Source organism: Tachyglossus aculeatus, chromosome 11 (assembly GCF_015852505.1).
Source record: "Tachyglossus aculeatus isolate mTacAcu1 chromosome 11, mTacAcu1.pri, whole genome shotgun sequence".
Lineage (NCBI taxonomy): Eukaryota > Metazoa > Chordata > Mammalia > Monotremata > Tachyglossidae > Tachyglossus > Tachyglossus aculeatus.
Window position 1 is genome coordinate 67213320 of NC_052076.1, and position 19701 is coordinate 67233020.

The following is a 19701-nucleotide window of genomic DNA, read 5'->3' on the forward strand; positions in this document are numbered from 1 at the left end:
ATAAATACAACTGAATGCATGAATAAAGGATAAAGCACGGGCCTGGGGGCCAGAGGAGCTGGGTTCTAATCCTAGCTCTTACCTGCTGTGTGACCTTGGACCAGTCACTTAACTTCACTGCGCTTCAGTTTCCTCAAATGAGAAGCAGCACGGCATAATTCTCCCCCTTCTAGACTGTGAGTCCACTGTTGGGTAGGGACTGCCTCTATATGTTGCCAACTTGTTCTTCCCAAGCACTTAGTACAGTGCTCTGCACACAGTAAGCGCTCAATAAATACGATTGATTGATTGATTTATAGAGCTCGGGCCTGGTAGTCACAAGGATCTGGGTTCTAAAACTCTGCTCCGCCACTTGTCTGTTGTGCGACCTTGGGCAATCAATCAATCAATCAATCGTATTTATTGAGCGCTTACTGTGTGCAGAGCACTGTACTAAGAGCTTGGGAAGTACAAGTTGGCAACTAAACTTCTCTGTGCCTGTGGTCAGACATTTGGCTGATAAAATAATAATTATTATTGAATTTTTAAGCGCTATGTGCCAAACACTGTACTAAGCGCTGGGGTGGGTTCAAGCAAATCAATGCGGACACAGTCCCTGTATGCCATGGAGCTCATAGTCTCAACCCTCATTTTACAGATGAGGTAACTGAGGCACAGAAGTGAAGTGACTTGCCCAAGGTTACACAGCAGACAAGTGGCAGAGCCATGCTCCATCCGCTACGCCATGCTGCTTCTAACCTAAAATATTACATAAAGAAAGGCATCGTATGACTTCTTAGAGCAGAACAACCCCTTCCCCCACTTTGGTCATCCTAAATATCTCAAGTCTTCCATAGATCAAGCAATGTCTTCCTCTAGGGCCACTAATTTCTTTCCAGGAACTTTTATCCACGTCAATAAATAGCAAAAGTTGCCTCGGAAGAACTAAACTATTTGGCAAGTCCTTTCTGCCTGGAAGTCTTTACCCCATCCTCTTAGCCATCCTAAAAATTCCTACTGAACTCCACCTTTCCAGATCATCGATACTCAGCAGCTGCTATGAGCGCTAACATTTATTCGACTACCTCTAGCCCCAAACATATAATAATAATGATGATAATATTTTCAGTGTTTATCATTTCATACTTATTTATCCTTCCAAACTTCCGTGGTAGCACTGTTTTCCCAACTCCTCAGATCATTTTTCTACAAAACTGTCCCTTCCTCAAGAACCTCCAAGGGTTGCACATCCACTTCCACTTCAAACAGAAACTCCTTACCATTGGCTTTAAAGGACTCAATCCCCTTGCCCTCTCCTATCCTACTATAACCCAACACGCTCACTTTGCCGGAATGACGCCAATCCACTCACTGCATCTCGATTTAATTTATCTCGCTGACGCCTTGCCCACGTCCCACCTCTGGTCTGGAACTCCCTCCCCCTCGAGTCCAGGAGACCATCACTGTCCCCAGCTCCAAAACGCAGTTGAAAATCGCTTCTCCTTCAAGAGGCTTCTCCCACTAACCCCTCATTTTCCCCTACTCCCTTTTACCACTGCTCTCCAAATTTCTAGTTGCTTACCCAACTGCCTCCACTTCCCTCCTCAATCCTCTCCAATCTGTCTCTCAGCTGCCTTTGACACTGTAGACCGATCCTTTGTCCTTCAAATTTTATCCAATTTTGACTTCACTGACAATGACTTCTCCTATCTCTCTGGCCACTTCTCCTCAATCTCTTTTGCAAGCACTTCCTCTGCCTCCCACTCTCTGATAGCGGGTGTCCCTTAAGTTTCAGTTCTAGATCCCCTTCTATTCTCCATCTACAACCACTCCCTTGGAGAACTCATTCGCTCCCATGGCTTCAACTACCCTACGAGGATGATTCCCAAATGTACATCTCCAGCCCAGACCTCTTGCCTTTCCTGCAGTCTTGCATCTCCTCCTGCCTTCAGGACATCACTGTCTGGATATTGCACTGACACCTCAAACTTAACATGCCCAGATCGGAACTCCTCATCTTCCCACCCAAACGCTCTCCTCCCTATAACTGCAGACAATACCGCTACCCTCCCTCTCTCACAAGCCGCTAACCATGGCCTTGTCCTTGATTCATCTCTCTCATTCAACCCACATATTCAGTCACCAAACCCTGTTGGCTCTGTCTTCTCAATATTACTAAAATTTACCCTTCCCTCTCCATCCAAACTGCTCCCACACTGATCCAAGCACTTATCCTATCCCACCTCGATTGTTACACCTGCCTCCTGTCTCTCCGCACTCCAGTCCATACTTCTCTGCTGTCCAGATCACTTTTTACAAAAAAAAAAAAAAAATTAGTCCATGTCTCCCCATCCACTCCTCAAGAACCTCCAATGGCTGCCCATCCACCTTCACATCAAACAGAAACTCTTTACCACTGGCTTTAAAGTAGTCAATCAGCTAGTCCCCTCCTACTTTGCCTCACTGATCTCCTCCTACGGCCCACCTCATGAGCTTTGCTCCTCTAGCCCGGACTTACTCCCCTGTGCCCCAATTTCGTTTATGACGTCACCGACCCCTTTCCCACATCCTCCTCCTAAGCCTGGAACTTCTTTCCCCTCCATATATGCCAGACCACCACTCTCCCCACCTTCAAAGCATTACTGCAGCATGGCCTAGTGGGCAGAGCCCGGGCCTGGGAATCAGAAGGTCACGGGCTCTAATCCCAGCTCTGCACCTGTCCCTTGGGCAAGTCACTTTACTTCTCTGTGCCCCAGTTACCTCATCTGTAAAATGAAGACTGTGAGCCTCCTGTGGGACATGGACTGCGTCCAACACGATTTGTTTGTCTCCAACCTAGCGCTTAGTACAGTCCCTGGCACATAGTAAGCACTTTAATACCATTATACTAATCTCCACCAAGAGGCCTTCCCTGATTAAGTCCTCTTCTCCCAGGCTCCCTCGCCCTTCTGTGCCTATGGCCTTGGACCTGGATTTGCCCCACCCTCAACCCCACAGCATTTGCAGACGTTATCTTTATATTATATTTTATAATTTATATTAATGCCAGTCCCCTCTAGACTGTATGCCCTTTGAGAGCAGGGAACAACTCTGCTATATTGTACTTTGTGCAGAAACGCTCTGGGCATGTTACTCCCCTCCTTAAAAATCTCCAGTGGTTGCCTGTCAACCTACGCATCAAGCAAAAACTCCTAGCTCTCGGCTTCAAGGCTGTCCATCACCTCGCCCCTTCCTAACTTACCTCCCTTCTCTCCTTCTCCAGCCCAGCCCGCACCCTCCGCTCCTCGGCCGCTAACCTCCTCACTGTACTTCGTTCTTGCCTGTCCCACCGTTAACCCCCGACCCATGTCCTCTCCCTGGCCCGGAATGCCCTCCCTCCACACATCCGCCAAGCTAGCTCTCTTCCTCCCTTCAAAGCCCTACTTAAAGCTCACCTCCTCCAAGAGGCCTTCCCAGACTGAGCCCCCTCTTTCCTCTCCTCCTCCCCTGCCCTACCTCCTTCCCCTCCCCACAGCACCTGTGTATGTTTGTACAGATTTATTACTCTATTTTACTTGTACATATTTACTATTCTATTTATTTTGTTAATGATGTGCATTTTGCTTTAATTCTTTTTGTTCTGACAACTTGAAACCCGTCCACATGTTTTGTTTCATTGCCTGTCTCCCCCTTGTAGACTGTGAGCCCACTGTTGGGTAGGGACCGTCTCCATATGTTGCCGACTTGTACTTCCCAAGCCCTTAGTACAGTGCTCTACACACCGTAAGCGCTCAATACGATTGAATGAATGAATGCTCTCCCAAATGCTTAGTACAGTGCTCTGTATGTAGTAAGTGCTCAGTAAATACCACTGTTTGATAGATTGATCTGGATTTGTATCCTTTAAGGACTTGACATTCATCCTACCCTCAGCCTGACTACACTTAATGTACATACCCATAATTTGTTTTAATGTCTGTAGAGGGGGAGACACCCGCTACCCTGTAAACTCCTTCTGGACAGGGAACGTGTCTACCAGCTCTATTAAACTGTACTACTCTGCCAAGCGCTTAGTACAGTGATCTGCACAGAGTAAAACTTCAAATACGACTGATTGGAACCGTTTGTGTCTGTCAGGTCCCTACTGCAAACTCCTTGAGGGCGGAGACTGTATTGCCTACTCAAATACTCTTTCCAAGGGCTTAGCACAATGACAGGCACATAAGTAGGCACTCCAAAAAATTGATTAACTACACATCTGCATTTGATTATTCCTAGTCTGAACCACCACTTCTACTTAACCTAGGATTACTTTGGAGGAAGGCTTAAATGAAATGAACTCTTCTTCAAAATTAACAGTGAATGTTATTTTAAAAGTATGCTCTGTAGTTTGAGACAGTCTTAAAAAAAAAAGATGACTTCAGACTAGTCCTTGAGTTGAATCTGTTGGCCACGACTGAAAAGCCAGGCCGAGGAGATCGTCCCACCACTGTTATTCTGTTTTTTAGGTTTTAAAAATTCCATCTGTAGCTGCAGCTTTTCAGTGTTAATTTTTTTTTTAAGAACATATGGTTGCGCCATCGCGAGGCTAAATAGTTCCAAGTACAGTGCTATACAAATTCTGGGCTCAAATTCTAATTGATCATGTGGAGTACGAATAAACCTGGTAATTATAAAAATTAAAAAACTTGTTCAAAAAAACAAAAAACAAAAAGATCTGGCCAAGAGACCATTCCCAACCCTAAGAAACACAGGCAGCAACTGCAGTTTTATAACAACATCCTGTATTTCTAAAATTTTCATTTAATCATCAACCTATTCAAGAAATAATTGTGATGGGTCAGAGGAAAGGAGGGAAGGAAATGCGACTGGAAGTGGCAGGAAGAATACATGTGTGCTCTTCAAATGAATAAGAAGCTATAATGACAGATATTCAAACCACCACTGGAAAAATTTATATTCTCAATATTTTACCATTGTTATCATTTCAGGACCTTTTAAAATGACCTAGTTGCCTCTAATCAGATTATACTGAATCTACTTTGAAATTATATCAAAGAATATTGTCCTATGAATATGCCCAGAGATAAGGCATGGTAGACCTCAGTCACAAGTTATTTAATTTTAAAATTCCATTCTACATATTAATATCCAATTTCATTTAGAAACATTACAAGCTATTTGGAATAAAAGATTCTGTATTGCTTAATATACTTACCAATTCAATTAACTAATGCATCACTTACAAAAAAATACCCAAACATCATCCTGAAGAAGAAATTCATGGAATCATAGGGCTCTGAAGGACTTCAAAGGTTAATCTTTCTGTTTCGAGGGAGCCCTATGTCTAAATCACTGCAGAAAATTAACTTGCCTTTCTGTTCTTAACATGGGGTAATCTCGGTAATCTATTCCAATGTCTCCTACCCCATGGAGTCACCAAGTTTTCTTAGTGGCTAACAAATCCCCAAACTGCAAGTCCATTTTATTCTAGTAGGAATACAAAATGTCTCAAGTAGGAGTGCCAAAAAAAGTTTGTTTCTTTTTTTTTTCCTCTGCTCGGACTAGAACAGTGATTCTTTTGAAAGTGCTGTAACACTACAGACACCTGACCCACAATTAGAGGTATTCACTGCCCTAATTTTCATGTTAGAGAAATCTTAATTGCGAAGTAAATAAATCCTTTAACTCTGGATACTGATAAGCGCGAAAAAGGGCACTGGCTCTCAACTAGTGTTTGGTTCTCTTGCGTATTTTGAGTTTACAGACAGAAAATGTTGTGTCAATTCGAAGCTCACACTGGAGTAACTGCTCCAAATATAACACTCTCCACAGCATTATTAAAACAAGGACGCTAATGTCTTTTAGAGTACTATTTTGGGGCTTCAATATCTAGACTGAGCCATGTTTTTCCCAATCAACCTCTCCACAGCAATGGTGTTTACTGTGTGCAGAGCACCGAACTAAGTGCTTGAGAGAAGCACAATACAGCAGTCAGTAGACTCATTCCCTACACGCGAAGAGCTGTCTAGAGGGGAAAACAGCTATTAATAAACATAAATCACAAATATGTACCTACATGCTGTGGGGCTCCATACACTAGATTGTCAGCTGTGACTTTGGGCAAGTCATTTTACTTATCTGTGCCTCAGTTACCTCATCTGTAAAAATGGGGATGAAGAGTGTGAGCCCCACGTGGGACAACCTGATCACCTTGTATCCCCCCCAAGAGCTCAGAACAGTGCTTTGCACATTGTAAGAGCTTAATAAATGTCATCATTATTGTTATTATTGAGATAAAAAAACTGTTTAACAGATATAGACTAATAAAACATGCTGCATACTAAAAGTATGTTTTTGATTTCTAGCCTATGCGAACCTTAAAGGAGTGATATGGGCACATGACTTGTAAAAGACCATTCAAAAGACTGTGCTCAGCCGACGACTGCTTCTAATAAAAGGGGTTAATTTCCTATTAATACATTTAAAACCTGGAACGGATTCATATGGGCATTCCTTCTTCCCAAAGGACGCTCACGATTTCTCTAAAGAGATGACAAAAATGCCCCTCGAGGTCCACTAATCCACCCTGGTTTGCTTTCACGATGAATGGGTGATCAACCCCTTCTAGACTGTTGGGTAGGGATTGTCTCTGTTCCCGAGTTCTACTTTCCAAGCGCTTAGTACAGAGCTCGGCACACAGAAAGCGCTCAATAAATATGACCGAATGCATGAACGAATGAATTTTTCCCAAAACGTCTGGACAATAGGGGTAGAAAAACCTTAGAGCAGAGTGGTCTACATGAAGTATGGGGCAACATCGGATATTCTCACGAAACTCAAGGACCCTTGAAATGGTTGTAGCCCTGGAGAGATGCACAAAACTACCCCAAACTTCCTGCCAACACACACACACAAAAAAGAAACTGAGTTATCTGGGGTCTCCTGGTGAACACCAATACTTTCAATATGATTGAATGCATGAATTAACGAATTTTTCCCAAAACATCTGGACAATAGGGGTGGAAAAACCTTAGAGCAGAGTGGTCTAAATCAAGTTTGGGGCAATATCGGATATTCTCACGAAACTCAAGGCCCCGTGAAATGGTTGTAGCCTTGGAGAGATGCATAAAACTACCCCAAACTTCCTGCCAACACACACACACATACACAAACACACAAAAAAGAAACTGAGTTATCCGGTGTCTCCTGGTGAACACCAATACTTTCCAATCTTTCAGTAATTCCATACTGGATAGGGCCCGGGGCCTGGGAGTTGAAGGTCACGGGTTCTAATCCCAGATCTGCCACTCGCCTGTTCGTGTGACCCTGGGCAAGTCACTTCCCTTCCCCGTGCCTCAGTTCCCTCATCTGTAAAATGGGGGTGAGGACTGCACGCCCCATGTGGGACAGGGTGTGTGCCCAACCCGATTTGCTTGTATAATAATAATAACGATGGCATTTCTAGACTCTGAGCCCGTGTTGGGAAGGGACCGTCTCTATATGTCGCCGATTTGTACTTCCCAAGCGCTTAGTACAGTGCTCTGCACACAATAAGCCCTCAATAAATACGATTGATTGAATGAATAAATGAATGAATTTGTTAAGCGCTTACTATGTGCCAAGCATTGCTCTAAGCGCTAGGGGAGATACAAGGTAATCAGGTTGTCCCACATGGGGCTCACAGTCTTCATCCCCATTTTACAGATGAGGGAACTGAGGCACAGGGAAGTCACACAGCTGACAAGTGGAGGAGCAGAGATTAGAACCCACAACCTCTGACTTCCAAACCTTGGCTCTTTCCACTGAACCATGCCCCCAGCGCTTAGTACAGGGCCTGGTATGTAGTCGGCACTTAATGAATCCCAGAATTATTATTATTGTAGTCTCTGGTGTGGATGGACCTTAGGTAAACGGGAGAAGCAGCGTGGCTCAGTGGAAAGAGCCCGGGCTTGAGATTCAGAGGTCATGGGTTCTAATACCACTCTGCCACTTGTCTGCTGTGTGACTCTGGGCAAGTCACAATTTCTCTGTGCCTCAGTTCCCTCATCTGTAAAATGGGGGTGAAGACTGTGAGCCCTACGTGGGACAACCTGGTCACCTTGTATCTCCCCCAGCGCTCAGAACAGTGCTCTGCACATAGTAAGCATTTGACAAGTACCATCAGTATTATTATTATTATTATTATTATTATTATTATTATTATTATTATTATCTTCTCTGGGTCTCAGTTTCCTCATTCTGTAAAATAGGGGTGACGACTACAAGCCCTACGTGGGACAACCTGATTACTCTGTATCTACCCCAGAGCTTAGAACAGTGCTTGGCACGTATTAACCTTCTAACAAAATGCCATCATTAATTAAATTAACCCTGGCTTTGCCACTTGTCAGCTGTGTGACTCTGGGAAAGTCACTTCACTTCTCCGTGCCTCAGTTCCCTCATCTGTAAAATGGGGATGAAGACTGCTGAGCCCCACGTGGGACAATCTGATCACCTTGCATCCCCCTCCAGTGTTTAGAACAGTGCTTGGCACATAGCGCTTAACAAATGCCATCATCATTACTATTAACTTCTCTGGGCCTCAGTTTCCTCATCTGTAAAATGGGGATGAAGACCATGAGCCCCATGTGGGACACCCTGATCACCTTGTATCCCCCCTAGCTCTTAGAACCGTGCTTGGCACCTAGTAAGTGCTTAACAAATACCATTATTATTATTATTATCTTCTCTGTGCCTGTTACCTCATCTGTAAAATGGGGATGAAGACCGTGAACCCCACGTGGGACAACCTGATCACTTTGCATCTACCCCAGCGCTTAGAACAGTGCTTGGCACCTAGTAAGTGCTTAACAAATGCCATTATTATTTTTCTTATTATTAACTTCTTTGTGCCACAATTCCCTCATCTGTAAAATGGGGATGAAGACTGTGAGCCCCACGTGGGACAACCTGATCACCTCCTATCCCCCCCAAGTGCTTAGAACAGTGCTTGGAACCTAGTAAACGCTTAACAACTGCCATTATTATTATTATTATTATTATTATTATTATTATTAATAACAACTTCTCCGTGCCTCAGTTCCCCCATCTGTAAAATGGGAATGAAGACTGCGAGCCCCACGTTGGACAACCTGATCACTCTGTACCTATCCCGACACTTAAAACAGTGCTTGGCACCTAGTTACCACTTAACAAATGCCATTATTGTTATTAACTTCTCTGTGCCTCAGTTCCCTCATCTGTAAGATTGGGATGAAGGCCGCGAGCCCCGTGTCCTTATTATTAACTTCTCCGTGCCTCAGTTCCCTCATGTGTAAGATGGGGATGAAGACTGTGAGCCCCACGTGGGACAACCTGATCACCTTGTATCTATCCCAGCGCTTACAACAGCGCTTGGTACATAGTAAGTGCCTAATAAATGCCATCATCATTATTATTATTATTCTCTGGGCCTCAGTGACCTCATCTGTAAAAGGGGGATGAAGCCTGTGAGCCCCACGTGGGACAACCTGATCGCCTTGTATCCTCCCCGGCACTTAGAACAGTGCTTGGTACAGAGTAAGCGCTTAATAAATGCCATCATCATCATTATTATTATTCTCTGGGCCTCAGTGACCTCATCTGTAAAAGGGGGATGAAGCCTGTGAGCCCCACGTGGGGCAACCTGATCGCCCTGTAGCCTCCCCAGTGCTTAGACCAGTGCTTGGCACCTAGTCGTTGCCAGAGAAGCAGCGTGGATCAGTGGAAAGAGCCTGGGCTTGGGAGTCAGAGGTCACGGGTTCAACACCCGGCTCTGCCAGTTGTCAGCTGTTGCCAACTTGTACTTCCCAAGCGCTTAGTACAGTGCTCTGCACACAGTAAACGCTCAATAAATACGACAATGAATGAATGAATGACTTTGGGTGAGTCACTTCACTTCTCTGGGCCTCATCTGTAAAACGGGGATGAAGCCTGTGAGCCCCACATGGGACAACCTGATCGGCCTGTAGCCTCCCCGGCGCTTGGAACAGTGCTTTGCCCGTAGTAAGCGCTTAATAAATGCCATCATCATTATTATTTTCTGGGCCTCAGTGACCTCAACTGTAAAACGGGGATGAAGCCTGTGAGCCCCACGTGGGACAACCTGATCGCCCTGTAGCCTCCCCGGTGCTTGGAACAGTGCTGTGCCCATAGTAAGCACTTAATAAATGCCATCATCATGATTATTACTATTCTCTGGGCCTCAGTGACCTCATCTGTAAAACGGGGCTGAAGCCTGTGAGCCCCACGTGGGACAATCTGATCACCCTGTAGCTTCCCAGGCTTGTAGAACAGTGCTTTGCCCATAGTAAGCGCTTAATAAATGCCATCATCATCATTAGTATCCTCTGGGCCTCAGTGGCCTCATCTGTAAAACGGGGATGAGGCCTGTGAGCCCCACATGGGACAACCTGATCGCCCTGTGGCCTCCCCGGCGCTTGGAACAGCGCTGTGCACATAGTAAGCGCTTAAAAAATGCCATCATCCTCATTATTATCCTCTAGGCCTCATCTGTAAAATGGGGCTGATGCCTCTTCTAGACTGTGAGCCCACTGTTGGGTAGGGACCGTCTCTATATGTTGCCAACTTGTACTTCCCAAGCGCTTAGTACAGTGTTCTGCACATAGTAAGCGCTCAATAAACACGATTGATTGATTGATTGTGAGCCCCACCTGGGACAACCCGATCGCCCTGTAGCCTCCCCGGCGCTTACAACAGCGCTGTGCCCATAGTAAGCGCTTAATAAATGCCGTCATCATCATTATTACCCTCTGGGCCTCATCTGTATAATGGGGCTGATGCCTGTGAGCCCCACGTGGGACAACCTGATCGCCCTGTAGCATCCCCAGCACTTAGAACAGCGCTGTGCCCATAGTAAGCGCTTAATAAATACCATCATCGTCATTATTATCCTCTGGGCCTCAGTGGCCTCATCTGTGAAACGGGGATGAAGCCTGTGAGCCCCACGTGGGACAACCTGATTGCCTTGTATCCTCCCCGGCGTTTAGAACAGTGCTTGGTACATAGTAAGCGCTTAATAAATGCCATCATCATGATTATTATTCTCTGGGCCTCAGTGACCTCATCTGTAAAATGGGGCTGAAGCCTGTGAGCCCCACGTGGGACAACTTGATCGCCCTGTAGCCTCCCCAGCGCTTAGAACAGCGCTCTGTCCATAGTAAGCGCTTAATAAATGCCATCATCATCATTATTATCCTTTGGGCCTCAGTGGCCTCATCTGTAAAAGGGGGATGAAGCCTGTGAACCCCACGTGGGACAACCTGATCGCCTTGTATCCCCTCCGGCGCTTAGAACAGTGCTTGGTACCTAGTAAGCGCTTAATAAATGCCATCATCATGATTATTATTATTCTCTGGGCCTCAGTGGCCTCATCTGTGAAACGTGGATGAAGCCTGTGAGCCCCACGTGGGACAACCCAATCGCCCTGTGGCCTCCCTGGCGCTTAGAACAGCGCTCTGCCCATAGTAAGCGCTTAATAAATACCATCATCATTATTATTATCCTCTGGGCCTCATCTGTAAAACGGGGATGAAGCCTGTGAGCCCCACGTGGGACAACCTGATCGCCCTGTGGCCTCCCCGGCGCTTAGAACGGTGCTCTGCCCATAGTAATCGCTTAATAAATGCCATCATCATCATTATTACCCTCTGGGCCTCATCTGTAAAATGGGGCTGATGCCTCTTCTAGACTGTGAGCCCACTGTTGGGTAGGGACCGTCTCTATATGTTGCCAACTTGTACTTCCCAAGCGCTTAGTACAGAGCTCTGCACACAGTAACCACTCAGTAAATACAATTGATTGATTGATTGAGAGCCCCATGTGGGACAACCTGATCACCCTGTGGCTTCCCCGGCGCTTAGAACAGCGCTCTGCCCATAGTAAGCGCTTAATAAATACCATCATCATCATTATTACCCTCTGGGCCTCACCTGTAAAATGGGGCTGATGCCCGTGAGTCCCACGTGGGACAACCTGATCGCCCTGTACCCTCCCCGGCGCTTAGAACAGTGCTTTGCCCATAGTAAGCGCTTAATAAATACCATCTTCATCATTATTATCCTCTGGGCCTCAGGGGCCTCATCTGTAAAATGGGGATGAAGCCTGTGAGCCCCACGTGGGACAATCTGACCACCCTGTGGCCTCCCCGGCGCTTGGAACAGCGCTGTGCCCATAGTAAGTGCTTAATAAATGCCATCATCATCATTATTATCCTCTAGGCCTCAGTGGCCTCATCTGTAAAACAGGGCTGAAGCCTGTGAGCCCCACGGGGGACAACCTGATCGCCCTGTGGCCTCCCCGCGCTTAATAAATACCATCATCACATTATGATTCCTAGCCTGTGAGCCCACTGTTGGGTAGGGACCGTCTCTCTATGTGGCCAACTTGTCCTTCCTAAGCGCTTAGTCCAGTGCTCTGCACATAGTAAGCGCTCAACAAATACGATTGATTGATTATTACGCTCTGGGCCTCATCTGTAAAATGGGGCTGAAGCCTGCGAGCCCCACGTGGGACAACCTGATCGCCCTGTGGCCTCCCTGGCGCTTGGAACAGCGCTTAATAAATGCCATCATCATCATTATTATCCTCTGGGCCTCAGTGACCTAATCTGTAAAACGGGGCTGAAGCCTGTGAGCCCCTCGTGGGACAACCTGATCGCCCTGTAGCCTCCCCGGCGCTTGGAACAGCGCTGTGCCCATAGTAAGCACTTAATAAATACCATCATCATATTATGATTTCTAGCCCGTGAACCCACTGCTGGGTAGGGACCGTCTCTCTATGTGGCCAACGTGTCCTTCCCAAGTGCTTAGTCCAGTGCTCTGCACACAGTAAGCGCTCAATAAATACGATTGATTGATTCCCAGGTGCTTAGTCCAGTGCTCTGCACACAGTAAGCGCTCAACAAACACGATTGGCTGATTATTATGCTCTGGGCCTCATCTGTAAAACAGAGCTGAAGCCTTTGAGCCCCACGTGGGACAACCTGATTGCCCTGTGGCCTCCCCGCGCTTAATAAATACCACCGTCATATTATGCTTCCTAGTCTGTGAGCCCACTGTTGGGTAGGGACCGTGTATGTGGCCAACTTGTCCTTCCCAAGCTGTTAAGTCCAGTGCTCTGCACGTAGTAAGCGCTCAACAAATACAATTGATTGATTATTATCCTCTGGGCCTCATCTATAAAACGGGGCTGAAGCTTATGAGCCCCACATGGGACAACCTGATCGCCCTGTAGCTTCCCCGGCGCTTAGAACAGCGCTGTGCCCATAGTAAGCGCTTCATAAATGCCATCATCATCATTATTATCCTCTGGGCCTCAGTGACCTCATCTGCAAAACGGGGCTGAAGCCTGCGAGCCCCTCGTGGGACAACCTGATCGCCCTGTGGCCTCCCCGCGCTTAATAAACACCATCATCCTTCCTCTTCCCCTCGTCCCCCTCTCCATCCCTCCCGCCGTCTTACCTCCTTCCCTTCCCCACAGCACCTGTATATATGTTTGTACATATTTAGTACTCTATTTATTTTACTTGCACATATCTATTCCATTTATTTTATTAGTATGTTTGGTTTTGTTCTCTGTCACCCCTTTCTAACCTGTGAACCCACTGTTGGGTAGGGACCTTCTCTCTATGTGGCCAACGTGTCCTTCCCAGGTGCTTAGTCCAGCGCTCTGCACAGTAAGTGCTCAATAAATACAATTGCTTGATTCCCAGGTGCTTAGTCCAGCGCTCTGCACACAGTAAGCGCTCACCAACCACGATTGATTGATTATTATGCTCTGGGCCTCATCTGTAAAACGGGGCTGAAGCCTGTGAGCCCCACGTGGGACAACCTGATCGCCCTGTGGCCTCCCCGGTGCTTAATACCATCATCATATGATTCCTAGCCTGTGAGCCCACTGTTGGGTAGGGACCGCCTATGTGGCCAACCTGTCCTTCCCAAGCGCTTAGCCCAGCGCTCTGCACACAGTAAGCGCTCAATAAACACGATTGATTGATTATTATCCTCTGGGCCTCATCTATAAAACGGGGCTGAAGCCTGCGAGCCCCTCGTGGGACAACCTGATCGCCCTGTGGCCTCCCCGCGCGCGCTTAATAAATACCATCATCCTTCCTCTCCTCCTTCCTCTCCCCCTCGCCCCCCTCTCCATCCCCCCCATCTTACCTCCTTCCCTTCCCCACAGCACCTGTATATATGTATATATGTTTGTACATATTTATTACTCTATTTATTTTACTTGTACATATCTATTCTATTTATTTTATTTTGTTAGTATGTTTGGTTTTGTTCTCTGTCTCCCCCTTCTAGACTATGAGCCCACTTGGGTAGGGACCGTCTCTCTATGTTGCCAACCTGTACTTCCCAAGCGCTTAGTACAGTGCTCTGCACACAGTAAGTGCTCAATAAATACGATTGATTGATTGATTGATCATCATATTATGATTCCTAGACTGTGAGCCCACTGTTTGGTAGGGACCGTCCCTCTATGTGGCCAACTTGTTCTTCCCAGGCGCTTAAGTCCAGTGCTCTGCACACAGTAAGCGCTCAACAAACATGATTGATTGATTGATTATTATGCTCTGGGCCTCATCTGTAAAACGGGGCTGAAGCCTGTGAGCCCCACGTGGGACAACCTGATCACCCTGTACCCTCCCCACGCTTAATAAATACCATCATCAAATTATGATTCCTAGCCTGTGAGCCCACTGTTGGGTAGGGCCCGTCTCTCTATGTGGCCAACTTGTCCTTCCCAGGCGCTTAGTCCAGCGCTCTGCACACAGTAAGCACTCAATAAACACGATTGATTGATTGATTGATTCCCAGGTACTTAGCCCAGCGCTCTGCACACGGTAAGCGCTCAATCAACACGATTGATTGATTGATTCCCAGGTGCTTAGTCCAGCGCTCTGCACACAGTAAGCACTCAATAAACGTGACTGATTGACTGATTGATTCCCAGGTGCTTAGCCCAGCGCTCTGCACATGGTAAGCGCTCAATAAACACGACTGATTGATTGGTTGATTCCCAGGTGCTTAGCCCAGCGCTCTGCACACAGTAAGCGCTCAATCAACACGACTGATTGGTTGATTCCCAGGTGCTTAGCCCAGCGCTCTGCACACAGTAAGCGCTCAATAAACACGATTGATTGATGGATTCCCAGGTGCTTAGTCCAGCACTCTGCACACGGTAAGCGCTCAATAAACACGATTGATGATTGACTGATTCCCAGGTGCTAGGCCCAGCGCTCTGCACACAGTAAGCACTCAATAAGCACGATTGATTGATTCCCAGGCGCTTAGTCCAGCGCTCTGCACACAGTAAGCGCTCACCAAACACGACTGATTGATTCCCAGGTGTTTAGTCCAGTGCTCTGCACACAGTAAGCACTCAATAAACACGACTGATTGACTGATTGATTCCCAGGTGCTAGGCCCAGCCTTCTGCACACAGTAAGCGCTCAATAAACACGATTGATTCACTGATTGCTTAGTCCAGCGCTCTGCACACAGTAAGCGCTCACCAAACACGACTGATTGATTGATTCCCAGGTGCTTAGTCCAGCGCTCAGCACACAGTAAGCGCTCAAACACGACTGATTGATTGATTGATTCCCAGGAGCTTAATCCAGCGCTCTGCACACAGTAATCGCTCAATAAACACGATTGACTGATTGATTGCTTAGTCCAGCGCTCTGCACACAGTAAGCGCTCAATAAACACGATTGATTGATTGATTCCCAGGTGCTTAGTCCGGCGCTCTGCACACAGTAAGCGCTCACCAAACACGATTGATTGATGGATTCCCAGGTGCTTAGTCCGGCGCTCTGCACACAGTAAGCGCTCAATAAACACAATTGATTGATTGATACCCAGGTGCGTAGTCCAGCGCTCTGCACACAGTAAGCACTCAATAAACACGATTGATTGATTGATTCCCAGGTGCTTAGCCCACAGTGCCTCTGCACACAGTAGGAGCTCAATCAACACGATTGATTGATTGATTCCGAGGTGATTAGTCCAACGCTCTGCACACAGTAAGCGCTCACCAAACACGATTGATTGATTGATTCCCAGGCGCTTAGTCCGGCGCTCTGCACATAGTGAGCGCTCAATCAACACGATTGATTGATTGCTTAGTCCAGCACTCTGCACACAGTAAGCGCTCACCAAACACGACTGATTGACTGATTCCCAGGTGTTAGGCCCAGCGCTCTGCACACAGTAGGAGCTCAATCAACACGATTGATTGATTCCGAGGTGATTAGTCCAGCGCTCTGCACACAGTAAGCGCTCAATCAACACGACTGATTCATTGATTGATTCCCAGGTGCTAGGCCCAGCGCTCTGCACACAGTAAGCGCTCAATAAACACGACTGATTGACTGCTTAGTCCAGCGCTCTGCACACACTAAGCGCTCAATAAACACGACTGATTGATTGATTCCCAGGTGCTTAGTCCAGCGCCTGCACACAGTAGGGGCTCACCAAACACGACTGATTAGCTGATTCCCAGGTGCTTAGCCCAGTGCTCAGCACACAGTAAGCGCTCAAACACGACTGATTGATTGATTCCCAGGAGCTTAATCCAGTGCTCTGCACACAGTAAGCGCTCAATAAACACGACTGATTGATTGATTGCTTAGTCCAGCGCTCCGCACACAGCAAGCGCCCAATCAACACGACTGATCGATCGATCGATTCCCAGGGGCTAGGCCCAGCGCTCCGCACACAGTAAGCGCTCACCAAACACGACTGATTGATGGATTGCTTAGTCCAGCGCTCCGCACACAGTAAGCGCTCAACACGATTGACTGATTGATTGATTAGCCCAGCGCTCTGCCCACAGTAAGCGCTCAATCAACACGATCGATCGATTCCCAGGCGCTTAGTCCAGCGCCCGCACACATTAGGGGGTCACCAAACACGACTGATCGACTGATTCCCAGGTGCTAGGCCCAGCGCTCCGCACACAGTAAGCGCTCACCAAACACGATTGATTGATTGCTTAGCCCAGCGCTCCGCGCACAGTAAGCGCCCAATCAACACGATTGATCTATCGATTGAATCCCAGGGGCTAGGCCCAGCGCTCTGCACACAGTAAGCGCTCATTAAACACGATTGATTGATTGCTTAGTCCAGCGCTCTGCACACAGTAAGCGCCCAATCAACACGATTGATTGATCGATTGAATCCCAGGCGCTTAGTCCAGCGCTCTGCACACGGTAGGGGCTCACCAAACACGACTGATTGACTGACTGATTCCCAGGCGCTTAGTCCAGCGCTCTGCACACAGTAAGCGCTCACCAAACACGACTGATTGCTTGATTGATTCCCAGGCGCTTAGTCCAGCGCTCTGCACACAGTAAGCGCTCAATCAACACGATTGATCGATTGATTCCCAGGTGCTAGGCCCAGCACTCTGCACACAGTAGGAGCTCAATCAACACGATTGATTGATTCCGAGGTGCTTAGTCCAGCGCTCTGCACACAGTAAGCGCCCAATCAACACGATTGATTGATTGACTGCTTAGTCCAGCGCTCTGCACGCAGTAAGCGCTCAATCAACACGATTGATTGATTGATTCCCAGGTGCTAGGCCCAGCGCTCTGCACACAGTAAGCGCTCAATAAACACGACTGATTGACTGATTGCTTAGTCCAGCGCTCTGTACACAGTAAGCGCTCAATCAACACGATTGATTGATCGATTGATTCCCAGGTGCTTAGCCCACAGCGCCTCTGCACACAGTAGGAGCTCAATCAACACGATTGATTGATTCCCAGGTGTTTAGTCCAGCGCTCTGCACACAGTAAGCGCTCAATAAACACGACTGATTGATTGATTCCCAGGTGCTAGGCCCAGCACTCTGCACACAGTAAGTGCTCACCAAACACGATTGATTGATTCCCAAGTGCTAGGTCCAGCGCTCTGCACACAGTAAGCGCTCAAACACGATTGACTGATTCCCAGGTGCTTAGTCCAGCGCTTTGCACACAGTAAGCGCTCACCAAACACGATTGATTGATTCCCAGGCGCTTAGTCCAGCGCTCTGCACACAGTAGGAGCTCAATCAACACGATTGATTGATTCCGAGGTGCTTAATCCAGCGCCTGCACACAGTAGGAGCTCAATCAACACGATTGATTGATTGATTCCCAGGTGCTAGGCCCAGCGCTCTGCACACAGTAAGCGCTCAATAAGCACGACTGATTGACTCCCAGGCGCTTAATCCAGCGCTCTGCACACAGTAAGCGCTCAATAAACACGATTGATTGACTGATTACTTAGCCCAGCGCTCTGCCCACAGTAAGCGCTCAATCAACACGACCGATTGATTCCCAGGTGCTTAGTCCAGCGCTCTGCACACAGTAAGCGCTCAACACGACGGACTGATTGATTGATTAGTCCAGTGCTCTGCACACAACAAGCGCTCAATAAATCCGACTGATTGATTGATTCCCAGGCGCTTAGCCCAGCACTCTGCACACAGTAGGAGCTCAATCAACACGATTGATTGATTCCCAGGCGCTTAGTCCGGCGCTCTGCACACAGTAAGCGCTCAATAAACACGATTGATTGATTGATTGCTTAGTCCAGAGCTCTGCACACAGTAAGCGCTCAATCAAGACGATTGATTGATTGATTCCCAGGCGCTTAGTCCGGCGCTCTGCACACAGTAATCGCTCAATAAACACGACTGATTGATTGATTGCTTAGTCCAGCGCTCTGCACACAGTAAGCGCTCACCACGATTGACTGATTGATTGATTAGTCCAGCGCTCTGCCCACAGCAAGCGCCCAATCAACACGACTGATCGATCGATTCCCAGGCGCCAGGCCCAGCGCTCCGCACACAGTAAGCGCTCACCACACACGACTGACTGACTGCTCAGCCCAGCGCTCCGCGCACAGTAAGCGCCCAATCAACACGATCGATCTATCGATCGAATCCCAGGGGCTAGGCCCAGCGCTCCGCACACAGTGAGCGCTCACCACACCCGACCGACTGCTTATTCGGGCCCGGGCCTCCTCGGTCGAAGGGGGCTGCGGGCCCCACGTGGCGCGTCCGACCGTCGTCGTTATTCTGAGGCAGCAAATGGCGTCACCCCGAAACGGGGGGGGGAGGCCGCCATGTTGGGCTCGGGGCCTGACAAAGGCCCGTTCCTCACGGGCGGCCTGAGGGGAGGGAGGGGGGGGGGGGGGGCGGCTCCCCCGTTGCCCCCGCGACGGGGGCGCGCGCCGGCCGCCATTTGCCGCCCTCGGTCGTCCCGCTCACCTGTGGGCCCGGGACGCGCCACCGACCGACCGACCGACCGACCACGCTGCTCTTCCTCCTCCTCCTCTTCTTCCTCCTCCTCCTCCTCCTCAGCGCGCGCGCGCCTCCCAGGCAACGGCCGCCGGCGCGCGCCGCCGAGAGCCCCCTCACACGGCGGCGGCGGCGGCGCCCCCCGCGACCCACACCGCCAGGGACCGAACGCGCAGGCGCGGCCGCCCTCTCCGGCGCGCGCGCGCGCGCGCGCTCTAGTCATTCAGTCCGTCGTCGCCCGTCGGACTGATCGGGCGCTGACGGTGCGCGCGCGCTCTAGTCATTCAGTCAGTCGGCGTCCGTCGGACTTATTGAGCGGTGCGCGCGCGCTCTAGTCATTCAGTCAGTCGTCGTCCGTCGGATTCATCGAGCGCTCACTGTGCGCGCGCGCACTCT

General features: G+C 48.4%; 1 protein-coding gene across 1 annotated transcript in view; it reads right to left on the reverse strand.

Annotated features, from left to right (window-relative positions):
* The window catches only part of SIAH1 (siah E3 ubiquitin protein ligase 1), a 51929-nt gene extending 32609 nt beyond the window's left edge, over positions 1-19320 (reverse strand). Inside the window, exon 1 of the mRNA XM_038753791.1 lies at positions 19276-19320. The gene's annotated coding sequence lies outside the window, so the exon portion shown is untranslated. The remainder of the gene's footprint in view (positions 1-19275) is intronic.
* Positions 19321-19701: the final 381 nt, after the last annotated feature.